The following is a 25,218-nucleotide window of genomic DNA, read 5'->3' on the forward strand; positions in this document are numbered from 1 at the left end:
ACCAAACACCGCATATTCTCACTCATAGGTGGGAATTGAACAATGAGATCACATGGACACAGGAAGGGGAATATCATACTCTGGGGACTGTGGTGGGGAGGGGGGAGGGGGGAGGGATAGCATTGGGAGATATACCTAATGCTAGATGACGAGTTAGTGGGTGCAGCGCACCAGCATGGCACATGTATACATATGTAACTAACCTGCACAATGTGCACATGTACCCTAAAACTTAAAGTATAATTTAAAAAAAAAAAAAAAAAGTTTTCAGTATACAGAAAAAAAAAAAAAAAAAAGAAATGGAAGGGAGAAAGATATCAAGGTTTGTTCACAGTGATAGACTATGTAAAGCTAATAAATTCAGGAAAAATATTGGAAATAATCAAGATCCTGTGAAAAAAATAAAGAGAATGTAGAATTGGGTAAAAAAAGGAAGTTTGTATTTTAATATATATTTGAAAAATATAAATGAACTATAAACAAAATACATATAAATATATACATATCATGTATTACTTTTGTATATAAAATTATGTATTTGCAAAAAAAAAAAAAAACTCTTAATAAATTAGGTGTAGAAGGAATGTACCTCAACACAATGCAGGCCATATATGACAAGCATGCAATGAACATTGTACTCAACAGTGGAAAGGTGAAAACTTTTCCATTACAATCAGCAACAAGACAAGGATGTGCACTCTCACAATTTCTATTTAATAGAGCACTGAATGTTCATGCCTGAGTTATTTCACAAGAGAAATAAATAAAAGGCATCTACATAGGAAAGGAATATGTGCAATTATCAAAGTTTACTGATGATATGTTCATATGGAAACCCTAAAATTACACCAGAAAACACAGAATACAGTAAAGGTGCAGAATACAAATGAAATCAACACACAAAATTAGCAACATTCCCGTACACTAACAACAAATCAAGACAACAATCCCATTTACAATAGCTTCCCAAAAAATACCTAGAAATAAATTTAACCAAAAAGGTGAAAGACATGTACACTGAAACTTACAAAACACTGATCAAAGAAATTGAAGAAGACACAAATAATTGAAAATATATTTTATGTTTATGTATTAGAAGAAATAAAATTGTTAAAATATCTATACTACCCAAAGTGATCTACAGATTCAATGCAATCTCAATCAAAATTCCGATGTCATTTTTCATTGAAATAGAAAAAAAACTCTCAAGTTCATATGGAACCACAAAAAACTCTGAATATTCAAGGCAATCTTGAGCAAAATCAATAGTGTAGGCATCACATTACCTGACTTCAAATTATATTACAAAGCTATAGTAATTAAGACAGCATGATACTGGCATAACAATAAAAGCAATGGAATAGAATAGAAAGCCCCCCCCCAAAAAATGAACCCATGTGTTTACAGTCCATTGATTTTCATTGAAGATGCCAAGAATACACAATGGAAAATGAATACTCTTTTTACTAAAGAGTGATGGGAAAAATTGGTATCCACATGCAGAAGAATCACATTGGACCCTTATCCTCATACCATGTACAAAAATCATCTTTAAATGGAATAAAGACTTACGTGAAAAATCTGAAACTAACACTGATTTTTAAAATTTGATTGCAAAAGCTCAGGTAACAAAAGCACAAGTAGACAAATGAGGTAACATCAAACTAAAAAGCTTCTGCACAAAAAAGAAAGAAAATACAATGAAGAGACAGTGAACAATTAGGGAGAAATATTTACAAGCAATACATCTGATAAGAGGTTCATATCCAAAACACATAAAGAACACAAAAAACAAATAACCTGATTTAAAAATGGGCAAAAGGATCTGATAGCCATTCCCCCAAAAAAGACATACAAATCTCCAATATGTATATGAAAAATATGCTCATCACTAACCATCAGGGAAATGCAAACCTAAACCACAAAGAGATATCACCGCATATTTGTAGAATAGCTCTTATAAAAGAACAAAACAAAACAAAAACAAACAAAGAAACAGAAGATAGCAAGTCTTGGCAACTCTGTTGGTGAGAAGGTAAGTTTTTACATCATGAAAAACTATATGGAAGCTCCTTGAAAAACTAAAAATAGGATTACTATATGATCCAGCAATTGCATTTCTGGATATATATCCAAAAGAAAAAAAAAAGAAATCAGTACATTGAAGAGATATCTGCACTTCTATATTCATTGCAACATTCCTTGCAATAACCAAATTATGGAATCATGGGAAAATGTATATAATGCATATCAAAATATGATTGATATCCTTAAAAGATGACAAAGTTTTAAAAGTCAACTAAAAAAATTACAAAACAGAAAAATGATGAACAAGCAATTTTTCAATGTACTACAAAAGCAGATGAAAATATGTTTTCAACCCAACCCCCTAGTAGTCACAAATTAAACAATAATGAGAAAGCATATTTTTCCTTTAATATTTTCAATGAATATAAAGAATAATAAAACATTGTGTTGGTGAAATATTTAGAAACTACCAATTGTCTACAATGCAGAAGAGAGAGTCAATTGAGAACAATACTGACAACATGTATTAAACCTTTGAATATGTGAATTATTTTGAACCTAGTAATACCATTACTTATAATGCTTTCTTAGAAAATTCACAAAAATTCTGTGTGAAGATGCAAGAATAAAGCAGCTCAGAGTGACATTATTTACAATTGCACAAAACTGGAAGTACTTGATTTGAACTGTGTGGGTCTATGTATACAAGGATTTTGTTGTGCCTCTGCTACCTCTAAGACAGCAGGAACAGCCCTTCTTCTTCCTCTTCCTGTCTACTCAACAGGAAGATGAGGATGAAAAGGATGAAAACCTTTATGATTATTCACCTTCACTTAATAAATGGTATATATATTTTACCTTCCTTAGTATTTTCTTCATAACATTTTCTTTCTCTAGCTTTCTTTCTTTCTTGTAAGAATATAGTATATAATACGTATAACATACAAAATACATGTTAATTGATTTTATATTATCACTAAGGTCAATAGCAGACTATTTAATAGTAGTTAAGTTTTTCACGAGTCAAAATTTATATGCAGATTCTTTACTGGGCAGGGTGTTGGCACCCCTAACCCTCATGTTGTTCAAACGTCAACTATATATTGTATTTGTATAATAGAACACTATATAATAATTTAAAATAATCTCATAAATAATATTGTCATAAACGTGTTCATGTCACATTTATTTGAAATGTGCTTTCAAATACATGTATGTATGTGAAAATATTTAACATATATACATAAATATATGTTTTTTACATACATGTATGTTTTATATGTATATATATGTATATGAAGAAAATAGATTAATACAGCAATAATCATATTTAAGTGGCAAGATTGTTGCTGATTTTTCACATTATCTTTCAAGATCTTTTGAATTAATCACGTATTACTTCTTAAAGAGAAGTAATTGCAATTTTAAAACATAAAGGTGAATTACATTATTTCCTTACTTTCTAATATTTAAGTTGCAGAAAGTTGCAACCTTTGAGTGTACACAGAAGAAGAGATATTGACTTCTCTTTCAAAGGTGCATACTAAGTACAGGCCTCTCTCTACTTCCTTGAATTTATAACAAATAAAATTTTAAAAAATTTAAATAATATTAACTTTATAACTTCACAACAACGTGGGAAAACAAAAGTGGAACCCCTTGATAACCAAAGGAGACATGAAACCCCTTTGGGAAGAAAATTAAGTAACATTCAATAAGAAAGGATAATCAAAACACAAAACAACAAGAAAGTACTAACAAAGGATGAAGTACTTTGCACAAGAAAATGTTACACACCTGCAGAAAATGTGCTGGGAGTAGGTTATTTCTCATAAGAACAACACAAAAGATAATTAGCTGAGACGCCTTTGCAGGCACTAGCAAGTCAACTCTTACATCTAGCTCCAATCTTGGGTTAGGTAGAAGCAAAAGGGGTTCTACCTCCAAGTAGACGCAGGAGCATGGGAGCTTGGATTAGAGAGACAAAGTGATATACGAGTTAAGAAGAAATCATTTAGGCAGATAATGAGGGTAAGGAAGTCTTTAGTAAGGTTTTCCTTATAATGAAAAGCAGCCCCCAAATCATTTTCTTTTCTAACAAAGAGCAGCCTGTAAAATCGAGCCACCTCATAGCCAAGCAAGTTGGAAGCTTGCACGGGTGAATGCCCATATTTGTGCCAATAGGAAAAGGCTACGTGGGACTAGGCGTATTCAAAATGGTGGCTTGGTCTTTCCTTTTCCTTTCCAACCACGTGTGCACTAGGGAGCAGACAACATGGCACTGGCCAGGTGAAAAGCCTATTTGCATAATAAGATTAGGACGGGGTGGCCAGCTTCCCCACACACTGTATAAATGTCCACCTGGTCCAACCAATCTTTAGGTCCTACGTAAACCAGAGACCGCCTCCACAAGCCTGTCTATAAAAATCCGGTGCACAAAGACCCACTGGGGTGCCCCCCCTCTCGCACAGGAAAGACAGTTGATCTCCATTCTCTTTCTCTTGCCTATTAAACCTCCACTCTTAAACTCATGCCTTGTGTGATTCTGTGTCCTTAATTTTCTTGGCATGAGGCAACAAACCTCGGCTATTAACCCAGACAATGATGCCACTTCAAGAGCAGTGCCAGCAACTCCCAGGACTAGAGAGAATTGGGAAGCAGGTCACTAACATCTCAGAATTCATTTCAAGACATGGCCTGATGCTCGCTCACTTTAATTGAAAGTATGCAGGTGTATCAGCCTTAACTACATGACGTTAAAATAGTAGGATAATGAGGAAAACCTTTTCTGACAACTATCAAAACATGTAATAAAAAAGTTGTCCCCAAAAATGTGGACATATACCATATTTATGGATGAGAAAACTCAACATTGTGGAGTTGCAATTCTTTCCAAACTATTGTTCAAAGTATATACAATGTCCTATAATGTCAGTAAAGCTTCTTCACAAAAAATGATGTGCTGATTCTAAACTAGACACTTGGATGGGTGAACATCAGTGGTTTCTGGATTTCAGAAATTAGTTTTAGTTTAGATTCAGAGTTCAGTAAATGCCTAGAGTTCTAGGAATTTCCCTTTCTTCATTATATTGCTACCCTGGAAGATGAGCACAAGAATATTTGGACAGGATTTAGAGGAAGATTGTCATAAAATTCTTTCTTCTTTCCACCTCTTCTTTTATGAAAGAGGTAGTGAGTCTTTTATTGACTGAGGGTTGGAAATGAGTAAAGTGGCATGACTATGTAACTCAATCAAGCTCTATGGGCAGGAACTGGAAGATTTTTACTTATAGAGATAAGGCAGCATTTCAGAAGGGTGTCTATTTTAGTTCTGGTGTCCCTGTGAATAACTACCCTCTGCTAGTGATAATTTCTGGTCAGAACCTTTTGATTATCTCTTTGGCTCTGATGCCTTTTACATTGCCTGTCTTGTGGTTAATTATTCCCATTTGTTACCTTCCACTCTGGTATCTCATTCTTTTTGGAAAACCAGAGAGCCCATTTCAATGGTAACATTTCATATTGTCATTCCGTCAGAGGCGTTTGAACAACAGACATTCCATTTTGAAAGGGGACTGGGTAAAATGAGGCTGTGACCTAGTGGGCTGCATTCCCAGGAGGTTAGGCATTCTAAGTCACAGGATGATAGGAGGTCAGCAAAAGATACGGTCACAAAGGCTTTGCTGATAAAGCAGGTTGTGGTAAAGAAGTCAGGTAAAACCCACCAAATCCAAGATGGCAATGCAATTGACTTCTTGTTGTCCTCACTGCTCATTATATGCTAATTATATTACATTCGCATGCTAAAAGACACTCTCACCAGCCCATGACAGTTTACAGATGCCAAAGTAACTTCAGGAAGTTACTCTATATGGTCTAAAAGGGGAGGAACCCTCAGTTCCAGAAATTGCCCACCCCTTTCTTGGAAAACTCATGAATAACCCATCTCCTGTTTAGCATATAATCAAGAACATATCTTAGTCCAGCAGCCCAAGCTGCTGCTGTGCCTATGGAGTAGCCATTCTTTATTCCTTTACTTTCTTAATAAACTTGCTTTCACTTTATGAACTTGCCCTGAAATTACTTCTTGTGCAAGGTCTAAGAACCCCCTCTTGGGGTCTGAATCAGGACCCCTTTCTGGTAACAATTCCTTTCAAGGATTATGGTGCCTATCTCAAAATGTACATTTAATATTTAATACTACTGTAATGTACCACATCCACTTGGCACTGGTTATCCTACTTACCTTGGCCTACTTCTTTCTTTTTACATAGAACTTATCATTATGTGGCATATTATACTTTACTAATTCATTATGTTTGTTTATTTTTTATAGTATATCTCTTCTCTGCTCCCTTACCACCACTGGAATATAAGTAAGTTTCATAGTGGTAAGGACCTTTATCTGTTCTTCTTACTGACGAATCCCATGTTGGAATATTTTCTGGCTCATGATTGCATTCAGTAGTTATGAATTAATGAGTGAAAGAATAGAATGAATATATACCTCAATTTTTTAGTAATGAGAAGGTCTCTGAGCCGTCTCAATAGACATCGTTAAGAGAGTACATGACTGGGTCTCACATTATAAATCTATTCTATCAGTTCTATCTTCCTAAGGCTTTGAATATCTTCCAAAGGATGTCTGATATTATAAATTTCTGCTAAGTTTAAGTATGCCATGATAGTCTCTAAGGTTTATTTATTAAACAAAGTAAACTTATTGTCTCCAAAATGCTCTACAAACTAAATTCAGAATCTGTTTTTGCAATCAACCCTGTCAAAAGAATGGTTTGGCACTTAACCGGTTCCTTGTACCCAGGATTTCTAAGTCCTTGGAATATCTTGTCTGATAAGACTATATTTGTTTTCTTGGGGGTCTTGAGTCACACCAGATAGCTTAGGCTAACAATGTAATTCCTGATAGAGGCCTTGGGCCACATAGTATGAGCTTGATTTCTAGAAGAACTGGAGACTAAGATCAGATATTCAGGCAGTCAGACATATCTATGTGACCAACCCCAATAAAAGCCCTTGAACTGAGGCTTGGATGAGTTTCCCTGGTTGGCAATATTTTATACATATTTTTAAATATCATTAGTGAGAGAAATAAGCATTGTCTCAATTACTCCACTGGAAGAGAACAACTAGAAGTTTCACATCTGTTCTGTCTTGGATCCTGCTTTCTGGATCCCTTTGCTGATTCCTTTTGTTGATTATAATTTGTATCTTTTCATCGCAACAAGCCATAACCATGTATATAATAGCTTTTCTGAGTTCTATGATTCCTTTTAGTGAATTATTGAATCTGAGGGTAGTCTCAGAACCTCCCAAATTGCACTATGATAAGTGTAGTACTATGAATAAAATCAGCCCAAGCCCTCCCCATTCTTTGATTTAGAACCAATAGAATTCATTTCAATTATATGCTCCACATTTTTGTTGATATGCAACTTAGCAAAATCTTTCATTTAATCACCAGTAAAGAAGATAAAATTATGGAAATGTGAATAGCTGTATAGGTTGAAGAAATGGTCTAAAATTGGTAAATTGAGATAACGAAAGGCGAACGGTAAGCTGTTTCCTAATCTCTACCCAGTATTCCCAGGGTGGTGTGGGCAAATGGATGGGAGCATTTAAAAAAGGGATTGTAAAACTGTGTACACCCCAGGGATAAAGTTCTGGAAAATAATATAGTGAATGTGCTTGTTGAAAAAGAAAACTATCCTATATTTGCCTCCCAAAATAATCATTCCACTCCATTTGGCATTCAATAGATCTCATTAAAAGTATTATATTCAGATTACATTTTGTCATTACAATAGAAAACCAATTTTAGTGTCATAAATAAAATGATAAGGTTCATTAAATAAAATGTTTAAGGAAAGTTTCATGGAAATGGACATATTCAGTCTGTTGGAAAGATAATAATAAAACATGATATTTAATGATACCTAGAGGGCCATTTTCAAAGTGATTTGGGTCATTTGTTTCTAGTTGACAGGAAAATAATTGTAAGGCAAGAAGAATTCAAATTAATTAAAAGGGATTGGACCGGGTGGCTACACATACAATTTCATGTACTATGTTATCCAGGCTAGATCCTTGGTGTAGTTAACATTCCCTTATTATCCAACCCAAGTTAACCATTAGCCTTGGGCCATTCAATACTTATTCCAGAAAGTAAAGTATACTTCAAAATACATTTGCAAACATGTACATAAAGAATATTGGTGGAGGTGATTCTAGAGGAAAATTACAATTGGCATGCTCCCAAGATCCCTTTCACCTGTTTAATATATTTTCCCAATAATTTGGATAAAGTTGTCTCCATGATATCCTGAAATTATTGTGTGTCTTCTCATATAGCTTTTAATATCTGGAAGAGATGAAATATATTTTATCCGATTTTGCATTCTTACTGCATAACATGGGATCTTATACATCTCAGATGCTCAGTAAATGTTTAATAGAAAACAAAGTCATGATGGAAAATAACAATAGTCTGGGGAAGGAATGTTACAAAAATAGATTTTAGTCGAATAAATTACAATTCCACATATGGTTCCAAAAGTCCAAATTCATGACTATGCAATGGAGTACATGGCCTGGCACACTGCATACATTAAAGGCTGGAAAGGTTTTAGATGACAGTACAGTTTTAATTAAAAGTGTCATTAGCATAATATCATTGTCCAAAAACAATATTAATTGGAATATATTTTTTGAATGCTGATTACATCACACATAGAATATAGGATTTATTTCTGCATGCCATTCTTTGAAAGTTACAAAATAATGTAATGGTTCACATAAGAAAGAAGTCAAGCGACTGCTAGGCTGGGGACTTATATAGAAGTGTTGAAGATTTGTGCTGCTTATTACTACACTATTTTAGAGAAGAGACTATGCATGGGGGAGTAGTGTAGCTAACTATTTGAAGAGTTGCTATGTGACAAAGAAATCAGGTTTTTTTTTTTTTTTGCTGTAGCCCTTTAGGGCAACCCTAGGATTATAAGTAGAGCCCATATATTTTTTTCTTTTTTCAGATCAATAGAAATTCCTCACATGCCAGGCAGTTTTATCACAAGAGAGATTAAACTTAAGTCCCTACCAAAGGAACTTTGGTGTCTAAACAAGCTGTAGACCAACCACTTGGCAGCAAATATACTGGATTTCAAAAAAACGAGATGAGCCAAATGACCTCTAAAGTCGCTTCAAATCTTCTTGAAATTCCATAATTCTATACGTTTTTCATCCGTCTAGTGTTTAACCTTGAAACAATAATAACCATAACAACAAAGAGTACTTGGTTACTGTGGCTATATTTCTTGGCAACATTGTATTTGTTCTCTTGCAAAGCTCTTATCATGCCCCATAAGTATCCGTGAGGCCATTTTTAACAAACTAACTATAAGCCTTTGGAGAAAAACTGCCACTGAATTCACTCAGCAAATATTAAATGGGTACCTACTATGTGGCAGGCCCTGTGGTAGGAATGCAGGATTACATGACAGGAAGCTTCCTTTAACACACTCATCTGGGGTGGAGGGTAGGGGTGAGGTGAGCATGGATATAATGAAACAGCTGTCAAATTAGGTTAATGGTACTAAACTAGAAATGTATATAGGAGGTATGAAGGGAATGGCCAAAGTGAACAAGATGCCAGGAAGAGGTATGAAGGGAATGGCCAAAGTGAACAAGATCCCAGGAAGAAGTTACAGAAAACTATGCCTGTAATGAACATGTTTGAAGACAATGTGATTTTTGTGCTTGGCAGGGGCTAGATCATGAATGTCCTCAAATCCAAAAAAAAAAAAAAAAAAAGATGCTGACATCACACAAGCTTCTCCAACCACCTTACTTTGTTGTTGTCATTCTGTTTTGTTTTAGGGCTTTTAGCAGCCTGAAGCCATGGGTTTTAGTTTCTGTCTCTAGTGATAAGTTGAAAAGAGGGATGAGGAATAGGCTTAAGTTGAAAAGAGGGATGAGGAATAGGCTTTACTGGCCCAACCAGAAACAGAAACTAAGAACCCATGACTGTATTCTCTCCTTTGGATGCCCCTGATAGATACTTGTCACAGTGTTTTCTGGTACACCAGGTCCTCCATGTTCTTAATACGTGTAGTATGGAAAGAGGTTGTATAATAAACATAGTTCTATGAGTCACAACTGTGAAAAATTCTGTAGAAGCCTCTTTAACCTTGCTGAATCAGTGTCTTCTACATTATTTGCTGAAAGAATCTTAAACATACCTTTTAATGTCTCTTAGAAATGTTCATGGAAAACAATTAAGGAAGTGCTCTCCCACAGACATAGGGAGTCAAGAGAGTCTTGAAGAGTCAGGACAAAACATGAACCAATTTTTATTTAGCAAAAACATCATCTTGGTTCAGAAGTAGAGGTGGAATAGTATGAGGCAAAGAGGATCCCTGAGAGTAATCGAAGTAGGAAAAGATCAAGCCTTATGGTCAACTCTTAACGTCAAGAGCCAAGGCTATTGTTTCTCCTTGTCAGACACCACCATTGAAACATTTCTTACGCTTCATACATTGTTTCCATTCTCAATATTCTGTTTTGTTGTTAAGTATTTTTTTCCCTCTCTTTTTTTTCCATGCTTTGGAAAATGTTCCCATGAAAATAGCATGTGTCAACCATATCAGTTTTATGTGGACACCTTTAATGAAGTATATGTGATTTCTGTTAAAATTACACACACACACACACACACGTATATATACACATGTCTATACAGAGATGTATACATATATAGATGTATATGTGTGTGTCTGTGTATTTTTAGATCCTCTATTTGCTTATTTTGTGTCAAGGGAGCTGAAGATATGGCCACTTTTAGCAGATGGGGCTCATCTGCAAAACAGACAGAAAGGAGCAAACAGGTCCCCAGAGGCAGCATGCTCAGCATGGGAGGGTCTCTTCTTGAACCTCACTCCCATGTACCTCATTCTTATTCCTTCTTTCAGACCATTTCTGGGCTGTGTGGTCTCACAGAGTCTTGTCTTCAATTTCTTGTGGTACTGGCCTTTGACATGATTGACTTTGCATTTTTGCAGTGATGATCTTTCCCCTGCACCTATCTAGTTTATTTCACTGGTGTTTTCCTTCTCCTTTGTACAGTCAGCTGAAACATTTAGTATATTCCTAATCCAGAGAAACTAACTCCTCCCAGGCTAAACAAGGCTGTGTCCCTTAGAAGGCAAATGAGTCAGGACAGATACTCAGACAAAGGATATCTTCAGCACTTAAATAAGAAAGAAAACCATTCCCCAAAATTACTAGGAGTAGAAAATAGAAGCTCTTTAGGAATACAACTGGCTAAAAAATATGCACTTTGCTTATTTATTTTGTAGAGCTTATTTTCCAGGGATCTTAGTCTCTGGCCAGATTCAGCCGCAGCTCTCAGGCATTGACACTTGTGAAAACAGACATTCTGGTGATGCTTTAGAATATGGCATTGCCAAGGACAAAGACAAAAAAAGGCAACACCTGACATCTGAGAACTGGTCTGATGCTCATAGGTAATCCATGTTCTCAGGTTGAAGTTAAACGATCTGAGATAGTAATGAAGTGGGACAAAAACAAGATCTACTTTTGTTGGCACAACCAGCAAAATATCAAATAGTTCCCCCTTCCAATTAATATGAGTGACTGCTGGATCCTGTTTGTACCATTATCCACTTCTTCCCATTGATAATATTTCTTTCAATGCCTAATCGTAGAATTATTCTACCTTTCTGACAGTATCCAATCCAGAACAAAGGCCCACTTCTTTAGATTCTCCTCAAAATTACTCAACATTGAAAGCCCAAATCTTGTAATAGGTACTTTCTAACAATTTACTGATATACCTCATGATTTCCCCTGGTGTCTGTTCTTTCTCATTATAGTGAGCTAGAACAGGAATTTTAAAAAAATTAAAGAATGTGTAAGCAGAAATTCAGGTGTATGTAAGAAAACCCAATTCCCTCTGAGAAAAAGAAAGAGCTGGAATCCTTTAAAAATTAACTGCCTGTTTTTCTGTGGCTAGTGAGCCTTATCTCTCCTCTTTTCCCAGACATTGTGAAGACCCTGTTTCTCTATCTGTGCAGCTTCAAGGTCACTAGACAGATAAACTCAAGTCATAAAACATGTTTTTCCTTAAAAAGTAAGAAATGATGTAATGCATGTTTCAATTAATTGAATAACTGTCTTTATTTCTTGCTTCTGTAATATGCTTCCCCCTGTACAGATCTCCCCCGCCCCACCCCGCCCCACAAAATGCTTAAAAGGTAACTTAACTCTTTGTTCAGGGCTCAGTCCTTTGGATGTTAATCCAACTAGACCGGTGCACCTAAATAATAAATATCCTCCTGAACCCCACTAGTCTCTGATTCCTTATCAATCCCACTACAGAGCAACAAACTCAACTTGTTCAATTACAAGTGTATTTCCAGGGATCTTTGGCTAGAGGCATTGACACCAAAGAACAGAAAGGATTTGCTAAAATTAATGATGTCAGTTGATAATAGATTAATAACATCTATTAGTAAGATATTATCAAAACTAAAGTTGATAAATATTGTGTAAATAATATTGTTATAAATTCTCCTTATTTTTCCTGAGAGACAGTAATATATAAATAAATATTAGTAAAATAATAACTGAAATCTTATAAAAGTGACAGTAAATCAGTCCCAAACCTTATCCCACAAATTGAATTATTTTTAGATTCGATCTTGCTTCTTAGAAGCCTATGTCCATATTTATATATAATTTTATATATTTTAATTCTCTTAGCTGTACAACCAGACCGGTACAAGTCAACATGGTAAAACTATAATTGAGTATATGGTTTTACCAATTAAAACCTATACACTTCATATTAGGTAAAATAGAATCTGAGGTAAATACCTATCTAAAACCCCACTTTCCGAGATCCTTTAACTTGGCTCTTTATGAAAAAAGCAAAATAAATTAGTTACAATTATAAATACCCAAGACGGAATGACAACAGTATATAATTAACTAAACATAAAAATTTACATCTTTTAATAAATAATGGTGTGTTTCTTATATTAATTTTCAACCCCTCCCCACTAAGGTACTGGTGAAAACATTTGGTCAAATGTGGCAGAGAAATATTTCTTTCAGCCTAATTTCATCTTCTATGTACCACTTTTGCCCTTCCAGTGTGCACTGTTTCCTTCAAAATCTTTATTATTATTATTATTATTATTATTTTTGAGACGGAGTCTTGCTCCGTCGCCCAGGCTGGAGTGCAGTGGCGCGATCTCGGCTCACTGCAAGCTCCACCTCCCGGGTTCAGGCCATTCTCCTGCCTCAGCCTCCCGAGTAGCTGGGACTACAGGTGCCTGCAACCACGCCCGGCTAATTTTTTTGCATTTTTAGTAGAGACGGGGTTTCACTGGGTTAGCCAGGACGGTCTCGTTCTGCAATTACACAAAGTTCTTTTAAAGTACAGGTATTCGTTCATCAAGAATGTTTCTAAAGAGGTCTTATTTACATTGGAAAATCCCTCCCCCTAGTTGCTTATTACCAGAAATGGTTTCTCTTTCTTGGTCCAGCCCTAGAGATATTCATTGCCTGAGTATCTGTCTTGTTTCTGTTCTTCTCCAACTATAAGGCAGGAGGAAGTTCACTTTGCTTTTCCATGGATGAAAAGGCTAACTTCCAAATAGCATCCCAAGTAAAACTGAATTCTGGCATTGTTTGTCAACCTGGGTAATAAGATATACTTTGTGCGATTACAATAAGCACACTCGGGTCACAGTATACCAGGCATTTTATGACCCAGCTATTTAATACCAACTCACTAATCTTATAGACAGAATGATTTTAGTAAATGTTTAACTTTGCATTCTTTTTTTCTCTTAACAGTGTAACATAAGCAGTTTCTATACAAATTTCACAGAATTATTTTAGTAGGGTTCTTACAATATTTCATGTAATAAATATACAATAATTGTTAAAATAGTCCTCTGTTATTAGACATTTAAATTTTGCTATGAAATATTTGAGAGTAACTGTTTTATTAGATGATACTCTGTAAACCCATTTTTGTCACATGTGTGTGTGCTGAAAGTAACTAAGAGGTTAAATCAGTTATCATAATTGTTAAAATTATGCAACCAGCAAAATATGCAAGTGAGGAAGGTAATGTAATTGTGTGGAACCACATCAAATGGGGATGATTAAAACTTTCCTGTCTCTTCTGCACATGGGCTGCTTTTTTTTTTTCAAAATCCATTTAGTTAGGCACATTAAATATTTACTTTACATGTTGCAACAAAATTTTAAAAACATATTATTTTGGAGAATTGCCATATAGTCTTCCATTCCTGCTCAGAACCGGACTAGTTTTCATAAGCCTGGTAAATACTTGACAATTTAGTGACTGACTTGAAGACTAGCTAGTGAGTAGCTACTTGACCAGAAGTTGAGAATTTCTGTGTGAGGGAAATGATAGAAACAGGAATAGAAAAGGAGGGAGAGGGGAGAGTAGTATGAAAGATGGAGAAGAGAGAAAAGAGTTAATCTACCTTCAAGAAGATTCCCAGTTGGAAATTCTCCCCGGTTTGCCCCCCTGTTGACTTGTGTTAAAATTTCAGAATTACTTTACAGCCACATCTACAGACAGTCTGTCTTGATCCTTGGTTTATGTCATTCTAACAATGCTTTGATCACATTTATACACCTTACTTTCTTCCTTATTTAAAGTTTTCTCTTTAAAAATAACATCTTGGCTGGACACGTTGGCTCACACCTGTAATCCCAGCACTTTGGGAAGCCGAGGCAGGCGGATCACAAGATCAGGAGATTGAGACCATCCTGGCTATCATGGTGAAACCCTGTCTGTACTAAAAATACAAAAAGTTAGCCCGCGTGGTGGCGGGTGCAGGTAGTCCCAGCTACTCGGGAGGCTGAGGCAAGAGAATGGCGTGAACCCGGAAGGCGGATCTTGCAGTGAGCCCAGACCGTACCACTGCACTCCAGCCTGGGTGACAGAGAGAGACTCCGTCTCAAAAAAATAAATAAATAAATAAAATAACGTCTTAAAATATAATGCATTTTTTGACTCCATTCAAACTCCATTACATTGAGTAAATAAATATTTGATAAACCAATCTAATAAACTCTCCTCTAATCAGAGAGCAAGCTTTACTAAATGAAACTATGAATCCAATAACATCTTTACAAAGCTATACTGGGGTTATTTGAAATCACCTCTTTGCTTTAAACATTCCAGACATCCTGCTTCTGTTTATTTATATTCATTATGGTTCCTCTTCTCAGTGTCATTTACTTCTAAAATGCAAGATTGTGAGGCCCTCCTCAATGCAGGTGAGGATGGTAATGTAATTGTGTGGGACTAAGTCACCAAATGGGGGTGATTAACAACTTTCCTGTCTTCTGCACATGCGCAGCATTTGCTCAAAGTTACTGCCAATTAGCAAGAGAGTGGTACTCTTCTGTCATTTTTTAAATTAATTACATTTCTCAACTGTTCTGAGCGCATAACAGAAAAATCAATTGACAGATTTGAATAAATCTTGACATTGATTATAAGTTGTGAGCCTGGGACTTTCTTTTCTAAGTCTCTTGAAAAGTTGAATGCTAATCTTTTCAGCTAACTTGCTTTATGTTACATTGCTATCAATCAATCACACTTGTAATTGACTTTTGCTTTTATAGCAATACTCATATGACTTTAAGGATGACTGGGTCCACTTTTGTTCTAGTTTCTTCATTGAATACCAGATATCCCAGAAAGACTATTAATCATAATTTTAAGATCCTTCAAGTAAAAACCTCTCCAAACTAAAACATTAAAATTCACTCAATGGACAGACTTTAAGTCAAGATAAGCACTTAAATACTCGTATAATATATGCCATATTAAAAAATCAAAATTTTAAAAAGTTTGTGCCTTTAATGAGTACACACATATACAGAAATAAATTATAGATTCTCTAGTATATCAGCACCTGCCTTTAATAAGTGCTGTCCTCAGAAACTAATATTAATCAATGAATGTCTTGAAAACCATTTGAAGACTGAGCAGTTCTATGCATTATCCTTGTTAAAGTCAAAAACTAATTTCATGGCAACCGCTACTTCTGTCATTTGCTGAATATTAACATTTTTTTCTGGGGGACTTTTATAAGCAAGAAACAAAAAATCCTTTCTCATTACTTCAAACAAAGCAAATTTCTACTTATAAAACAGAATATGTACAACAGAATGTCTGAAAAATCTGATATTTTTGATAGACCCAATGTTTAACATAAACCTTTAAGATTTATTTTGAATATCATAATTATGAATAAGTAGTAAATTGGTGGAGATGCTGATTCCAGATAAATTCGGGAAGAAAATCTGATCAACTGAATCTTAAATTCTCAAGGAAATGACAAATAATAATTAATGTTTTTCTTTGGAAAAATTTTATAGCTGTTAGGAAACTGAATTACCTCCATGCTTTATTCTGTTTGTTCCTTAACTCTACGTGGTGAAAGTATATGCAGGAGCTGATAATGTCTTAATTCCTTGAATCATCTTTATATTTCACAGTCCAAATTCAACATATGCATTATTTTATACATAACTATTTATATAACCATAAAATCCTTGTACCTAAACAGTAGAAAATCCAGGTTTCACAAACTGAGGAAATGAGACAACAATATAGATCTACCTCAGAATGTATCCATGAGTGTAGATGCACTTTAACATGGCAACTATATGGCAAGCTCAAGGTTTGGAGGAATATGGAATTATTCCCTCTCCTTCTTGCCAAAATTTACTCACAGGAAATATGAATGAGGAATTTGAGTGAAACAGAGAGAATAAGAAAGACAACGGACAATAGAATTTCTAAGTGGAAATGTTTATGTCACTCTCTCAATAAAGTGTTATCTTGGTAACTGATGTGAGTTATTACCTGCCCAATCACAGCCCGGGGACTTGTGGTGTTTCCACTTATCACAACAGTCCTGATGTGGTCTCGATAGGAAGCTACGCTCCTGAGTACATTCAGTAGAAACATTGAAGTAGAAGAGACTTCTAACTTCTCAAGATACTCCAAAGCAGAACTGGCTTCTTAAAAATGATTGATTTATATTAAAGATTTTGGGAGATTATAATCATTTGTTCACTATTTATTTTAAATTCCAGTGATACACCCAAAATATATGTCAAAAACTATGCCTTCCCCCTTTTGTTAAATTCTTTTACCATTTTCAGCCCAGGGTGGAATAAAGAGATATTCTATTATTGTTTCCAAGGATAGTTAATAGCTATACCAATTTACTCCCATTCCCCTACTTGATTCTCTCTGATTTGACAAAAACTGACAAAGACTTTTGAAAATTTTTCTTCTTTCAACTGGCATCATACATAACTATTTTGTCATTAATGTACATGCAGTGTAAATCAATAATCAATATGTTATTTATATATGTTATTTATACATTTTAGTTCCTATTTGTCAAGGACTGTGTTATACACACACATTTCTTACAAATGGAATTAGAATCTAGAAAGAAGAGATAAAATTCATCAATAATCACTAAACATAGTGAAATAAATGTGATGTATTAATAAAAGTAATAAAGTTCAAAAATGAATTTAACAGTAGTATTTTTAGCCCTAATTATAGCTGTGCTTTTGGGGAATAGCAGTATTTATTAATGAATTATGGAAACTAATCTCAGAGTAAAGGATTTCTAGTGATGGGAAGGCAATAATCAAACCAGACATTATGTTTTGCACCCTAAAGGCGAGGCACCCTCTAAAACCTCTGCCACCACAGCGACAGAAAGTATTTGTAGGCATGTTATTTGCAAAAGTTATCAACAGTGTAATATCTCCAAAATTTTATTATTTTTTATGAAATGGAACAGAACACAATGCACTTGGGATATATAAAGAGCAAATCTAGCACAATTGCAAATACAGAAATGGTTTGCAATTAGTATATCGGTCAATTCTGAATAACAAAACTGACTGAACTTGTGTCTTAGTAAATTTGGGCTGCTATAACAAAACACCATAGATTAGGTAGCTTATAAAAATGCCAGAAATTTATTTCTCACAGTTCTGAAACCTTGGAAATCCAAGATCAAGGCATCAGAAAATTGTCTGGTGAGGCTTGCCTCATAGCCAGCTATCTTCTCCCTGTAATCTCACATGAAAGAAGGGATAAGGAATTGTTCTCTTCTTATGAGAGTACTAATCCAGTCATGAGGGTTCTTCGTTCATGACCCAATCACCTCACAAAGGTGACCCGATCACCTCACAAAGGCCCTATCTCCTAATATCATCACATTGGGGTTTAGGATTTCAACATATTCATTTTGGGGTTAGGGATAAACATTCAGTCCACTGCAATTGGCATGGATATGGAGATAGATAAATGCACAAAGTAGGGTGAACAAGATAAAGAACAAAGAAAAACACATTGAGATTAAGCTTTCAGATATTCTTAGTAAAGGGCTGCATCAATATCCTAGAGAGGAAGAATTATGCACACTGAAATTCTTTTGTAGTATCATATGTTACATGCCATCAATAAGCTATCTATATAAAATAAGCATGGCAAAGTGATGTTATCCGTCAGTAGTTGTTTTTCATTTCTCATATGTGGGTGGAGTTTCTTGCCATCCAGAATAAAGCTTTACTTATATCTAGGTTTAGCCATGTGACTAATTCTGGCCAATGAGGTTTAAATAGAAGTGTCACATGGCAGCTGCCAGGTAAATTTCTTAAGATTCAGTTGGCACCTCTCCATTTGTCCCCTTTTCAGAGTTTTCTTCATCCTGTTCCCTGGAGTACAGATACCACCTTTGTGGACCATAGGGTGAAGGATTATATGTTAGGGATGGCAAGGTGGTGAGCTGGAAAGATCCCAGGTTTTTGGAGGCTTCATAGAGCATAACTACCAAATTATCCTGGGACCATTTCTTGCCTCTGTATTTTGTTTATATGACAGATAAATTTATTGATATTTATTTAAATCACTATTATTTTTGCTTTTCTCTCACTTTCAAGCAAAAATAATCCTAATTAATTAAATGTATTCATGAATCTATACACAGATTTCTACTTGTATATGTAGATCTTTCTATAGTGAATTACTTTTCAACATATGAGTCTGTTCTCTTGCTGCTATAAAGAAACGCCTGAGATTGGGTAATTTATAATGAAAAGAGGTTTAATTGGCTCACAGTTCTATAGGGTGTACAAGAAATGTGGCTGGGGAGGCCTCAGGGACCTTTTACACATGGCTGAAGGCAAAGCAGGAGGAGCTGTCTTCACATGACTGGAGCAGGAGGTGGAGAAGCGGGAGAGGTGCTACATACTTTTAAACAACCAGATCTCATGATAACTCACTCGCTCACTATCATGAGAACAGCACCCAGGAAGATGGTATTAAGGTATGAGAAACTGCCCTGATGATCCAATCACCTTCCTCCAGGCCCTATCTCCAACACTGAGGATTACAATTGAATATGAAATTTGGGTGGGGACACAAATTCAAACCATATCAATACATCTTTTTGTCAAACTTTAAATGTTAGAAGAATGCTGCAAATAATAATTAATAAACATACTTCGGCTAGGCAAATCCAATCAACATTTGTGGTCAATATTCTTTTTGAGAAAATGGACTAACTATGCAGTGCTACTGGATAAAATCAGAAAGAAATTGGGAGGTGGAAAAACAGATGCAGGAGAATTGTAAAAAAAAAAAAAAGAGGAAAGAAATAATTAGAAAAGAATGAAGAAAAAAATATATATAATCGATAATGAAACAGGAGAAGATTTTATTGACTGGTGGAGGTAGATCCCAGCAAGATGGATGGGGAACCAGAAGGGGGATGGAGTGGGAAGGTGGTCTTGCTCTGGAGTTGGGCCACCCACCAGCCAGACTCTCCTCCGACTGCCCCCGGCTGAATTCCTTTTGGTGTCTGTGTTGTTCCACCATTGCTGGCATGCCAATGTCTGGTGGTGTCTGTTGGTTTGTTCTTCTGCTTTTCTCAACATTCAGCCATTTGTGTCTGGCCCACTAGGGTCTCGAGTTTTTATGGGCAGAGGATGGGGGCATGGCAGGCCAAAAGGCAACATTTTGGGCATGAAAATAGAAATGGCTGTCCTCATTTAGGTCCTGTGGGCACGGGCTTCAGGGTGGAGCCCTCGTCAGGGACCCTGGCCTTCTCTACCTAGCATTTCCCTGCCCCCATCCCATATCAACAACACATAATATATAATAAAATAATTTCAGTGTGCATTATTCCTCTTCTCTAGGATATCAATAAAACCCATTGCAAAGTACATCTGAAATCTTAGTCCCATGCATTTTCTATTTTTGCTGTATCATGCTTATCCTACTTTGTATATCTTTCTACCTGCAGGTACATGCCAGCTGCAGTGAACTGAATGCTCATGTTTCTTCCAAAAGGTATTTGTTGAAATCCCAAACCCCAATGTGATGATATTAGGAGGTAGGGCCTTTGGGATGTGATTGGGTCAAGGGCGAAGAGCCCTAATGACTGGACTAGTGCCCTCCTAAGAAGAGATGAGGAAAATCTCTCATTCTTTCCTTCTTTATTGTGAGATTATAGTGACAAGATAACCACTGTCTCTTGGATTTCCCAGCTTCAACAAGACTTTCTGTCACACACAAATACAGACACACACACACATACACATGTGCACACACATATGCAGCATTAAATAATATAACCAGGCATGTTGGCATGCACCTGTAGTCCCAGCTGCTTGGGAGGTTGAGGCAGGAGGATGGCTGGAACCCAGGAGTTTGAGGCCAACCTGGACAACATAGTAAGACCCTGTCTCAAAAATAAAAGAGGAATATACACAGTTTTGATACACAGATTTCTACATTCATTATGGCAGACTGTCCCTGGGAATCCTAAACATTCACTGTATTGATTAACACCCTTCAGACCCCAAGAAAACAGTTCTCCGCATCTGTTGAACTATGCCCTCAAAACACTAAGTAACTGGTCTCAGATTTCATGAATGTTTGTGGGTAGTGCTCTTTCAGAGTACCAAAATAATCTGTGCAGCATGACGTTTAGATCCAAGGGAAGAAGATATTTAACTCCGATAGCATTTAACTGCGATAGCATGAATTCGACAGCTTCTCTCAAAAACATTTCATTTCCTAGTTTTGCTAAGAGTTATTTTCTTGTTTTTTTTTTTTGTTGTTGTTCCAATGTGAAGTTCTGGAGTTACTCACAAATTAATATGGTATTTGAAATATCACCTGTGGTACCTGGGGAATATTCCTCTCTCCTAAACAATTTAAATTCTCTTAAATTTGTATATGTCTAGACATAACGAGTATCTTGACACTGATTTTTATAATTGACAACTAGACAAACACTGAAAACTGGAACAGAAATTATTTTATTTTATGAAAATATTTAACAATATTTAATAAAATTGTCTAAATTAAAATTTATATTTATTTGTTGTTTTAAATGCCAATTTATTAACAACGTTTATTATTAACATTTGATTTTGTCAATTTAAGGTTAATAATTTTTAATATTATAAGAAAAGTAACTTTTTGAAACCATATGTAAAATAGTTTTAACTTTTGAAATTTTACATGTACTTTAATGTATTATTAATTAAAATGTACATTTTTACACAATGAATACAATTTCATTTCTCTTTAATACTTTCAATGTATCACAAGATTTAAACATATTGATTACAACATAAGGAATAAAGATTTACCTTTTTGCTCTAACATCTTCATGTGGTTAGCTATCGGGACTCTTTAGTTCCTGTGTTTTCTTATTTTCCTTAAGTTCTCTTATTATACCATGTGTCACTGTTTATACTGACTAAATAATTCATTCCTAACCATTCATTTTTATTTGTATTATGTCTCATTTATATAATGATAAAATGTAATGATAAGGAAATATAAAATGGATAAAATCAGAAAGAAATTGGGAGGTGGAAAAAGAGATGCAGGAGAATTGTAAAAAAAGAAAAGAAAAGAAATAATTAGAAAAGAATGAAGAAAAAGAGGGAACTGAAACCAGAAAATTTAAAAATGGCTTGCCAAAACACTCATGAATGAAATAAAGAAGAAACAGGGATGCAAAGAGCCATGCAGGGTGAAGGCCTAGCAGGTAAGACTTGTGCGGTCCCAACTCTGCTCCATAGACACTGTCACATCACTTAACTTTTGGTAGTCTATTTTCAACAGAATGCAAGGTTGGACTCGGTTTTAAAGTTCACTTCTATTTTTAAGGTTTCATATTTGAGAGAAAACAGCCCAGATATAAATTAAAATGACTGTAGTGCCTTATTATGGCTGATTTACATTCACTAATAATAATTTCAGAAAACTGAATATCTCAACATAAATATATGAAAAAATAAACACACATTTATTGTTATGTGATGTACCAAAGTGATTTTAAGAAACTTTTTGCTTGTCAGGATCAGTATTTTACACTAGTTAAGCATCTCCCATTTGTGTGTCCCAAATATCCCTCTATGCTTTACAATTGAGGACACATAAGTAACACTGTCAGGCTATCTAAACTTGAGGTTAAATTTAAGATCAGTAATGCAGTGACAATCATACTTTACTGCCTTTTTCCTCTCCTGTTATTGTAAGACTCAACCCTCAATTCATAGTGGGGATTTTACATGTATTCATATTCAAATTCACTAACCTACCAATATAGTGATTGCTGGTTTTGTTCTGTCTTCTAGCTTTGGTCTCCTTGTACGTGTCTCCTATTAAAACCTCTACAGTTAATCCTCCAAACTGAATTAATTTTTTCTGCCATATATATATGTATATATATGTATATATGTATATATGTGTATATATATATATCTGCCATTTATATAAAATACATATAATATACACACACATGTCCTTTTAACCTCTGTATTTCTCCTTTGAACATGATTGCAATGAGAATTAAGGAATTATTTGTGTAATTATGTATTTCAATCTCTTCACACCATTGTATCTCTGTGAGGGCTAGGGGATGAGATAATGTTGCTCTTACGATGTATCCTGGCATCTAACACACAACCAAGATACGTGAATGCTTCGCTAGATTTCCAGGGCTAGAGAAGAATGCTGCTTCTAATAGCACCACTGCATATGATCCACTTTTCCAACTATTGCTGTGCTTGCTGATGTTTGCATATCACCTGGCGTTTTTCCGCCACCCTAAGAGAAATCTACTGCTGAGGTCTTCAAAAATGCCAAACTGATACTTTGTTCTCAGGAGTTCTCCAGGTCCTAAGCAATTAATTCTGCTTTCCTCGCAGAAGTGAACGAAATACCTCTCAACCCCTTTTAAATTACATTTTGCACTCTGAATGCCTTTTAGGAGAAAATAACTCTTTCAGCTCTTATAACACAGTTCCTCCTACAACTCAGATCTGAATTATTTGGAAAAGAGAGAGTGTATATTTATGTGTATATGTGTGCATGCATACATGTATGTGTTCTGCCACTAAGGGTAGCACTAGATGTAAGAACCAACCTGAATGACAGGCAGTGTCTCCTTGTTTGAAATTGCCTCTTCATTTGGATTAGGAAGACTTTGTTTTAGGACAGAGTTTTATGCCTACTTCCTCTTCTCACACATCCTCCCTCTGTAGCCCTCTCATAAGTGTTCCAGAAATCCCCATGTGTCTGAATTTGTTGTGGACATATCTTACCTTTAGGCTTGGGTCACACACTGCCATGTCTGCCAAAGGCAGAGGAAAAATACAGCAGAGCATTGCTGTTCTTCTGTGTTGCCTGTCAGTGTGTGGTACACATTCATCATCAATATATATTTTTAATGGCTGTGGCATCCCCTCCCTTCATTAGATATTATTTGAAATTGACTTGAATTCAACATCTCTATTATAATTATAACAATATTTAATTGGATATTTATTCTCAAAGACTTCAATAGCCAAGAATTCGAAAGTATGATAATTACCAATCCTATTCCAACTACACCGTTGCTCAATACCTGTGACCCTTGACAAGCCTCGAAGCTCTTTGTCTTAGGTTGTTCATGTAGTAAATGATAGGGAAAGACCACACACTTTCTCACCTTTTGAGTTCTCATTTCATTCTCAAACACAAGTCTGATATTTCTATAATTATATTTATATTATACAATATACATTATATTTTAAATGCATAGAAATACAAAGAAGTAAATAAAAATCACCAATACAGAACTGCTACATTTTGCTATGTGTTGGTGTTATGTGCATATTTTTTCTTTTATAAGAGAAACATATATCTTTATATCTTGCTCTTTTTATTTTATATTTAAGAACATTTTCTCATGTTAGTAAATGTTTATCAAAATAATGAAAAAAGTTTTTCAAGATCACAATTATTAATGGCTGCATATTAGAATAGATGTGCTGTAATACATTTAATTAATATTATATTGATGGATATTTTTTATTTTTAAATTAAAATCAATAATGCAAGAGAATTCTCTCATACATATTCACACATACATATGTATTACAGATATTTATTATATAATAATACCAGTAATCCTAGCTAATAAAACAGCTCACATATACAGAGATCTTATGTGCCAGCCTCTATGCAAAGGATTTTGCATGTATTACTTTATTTAATCCATACCATAATTCTTTGAGGTAGGTCTCAAAGTATTCCCACTTTGTAAATGAAAAAAAAGGAAGCATATGGATTTAAGTAATTTTTACAAAATCACAGAATTAGTAAGCTTTGAGATGTAAGTCCAGGAGGTTACATACCAGGCACTAGGTTCTTTAAAACTATATCATATAATGTTTTCATAAATATTTATATGCTAATTTCCTTAGAATAGATTATTAAAAGTCAAATTTCTGAGTCAAAATTTATTTAAAAATCTCATGGTCTGTATACTACTATATTTGGGATGTGCTCTAGGAAGCAAGTCTAGACTATGTAGATACCAGGTTTAAATGTTAGTTCCATAGGAAACTGAATAGCATTGTCAGACTTCAAACAGGAGTTTTATTAAAAGGTTCAGAGGTGAATAATAAAATAGTCAGAAATATGGAAAATGAAAGAGAAAACAAAAAAATAAAAGACACATAATAAAAAATTTCAAGTTAAAAACATGTGAAAAA

Source organism: Pan troglodytes, chromosome 5, assembly GCF_028858775.2.
Source record: "Pan troglodytes isolate AG18354 chromosome 5, NHGRI_mPanTro3-v2.0_pri, whole genome shotgun sequence".
In the NCBI taxonomy this organism is placed as follows: Eukaryota; Metazoa; Chordata; class Mammalia; order Primates; family Hominidae; genus Pan; species Pan troglodytes.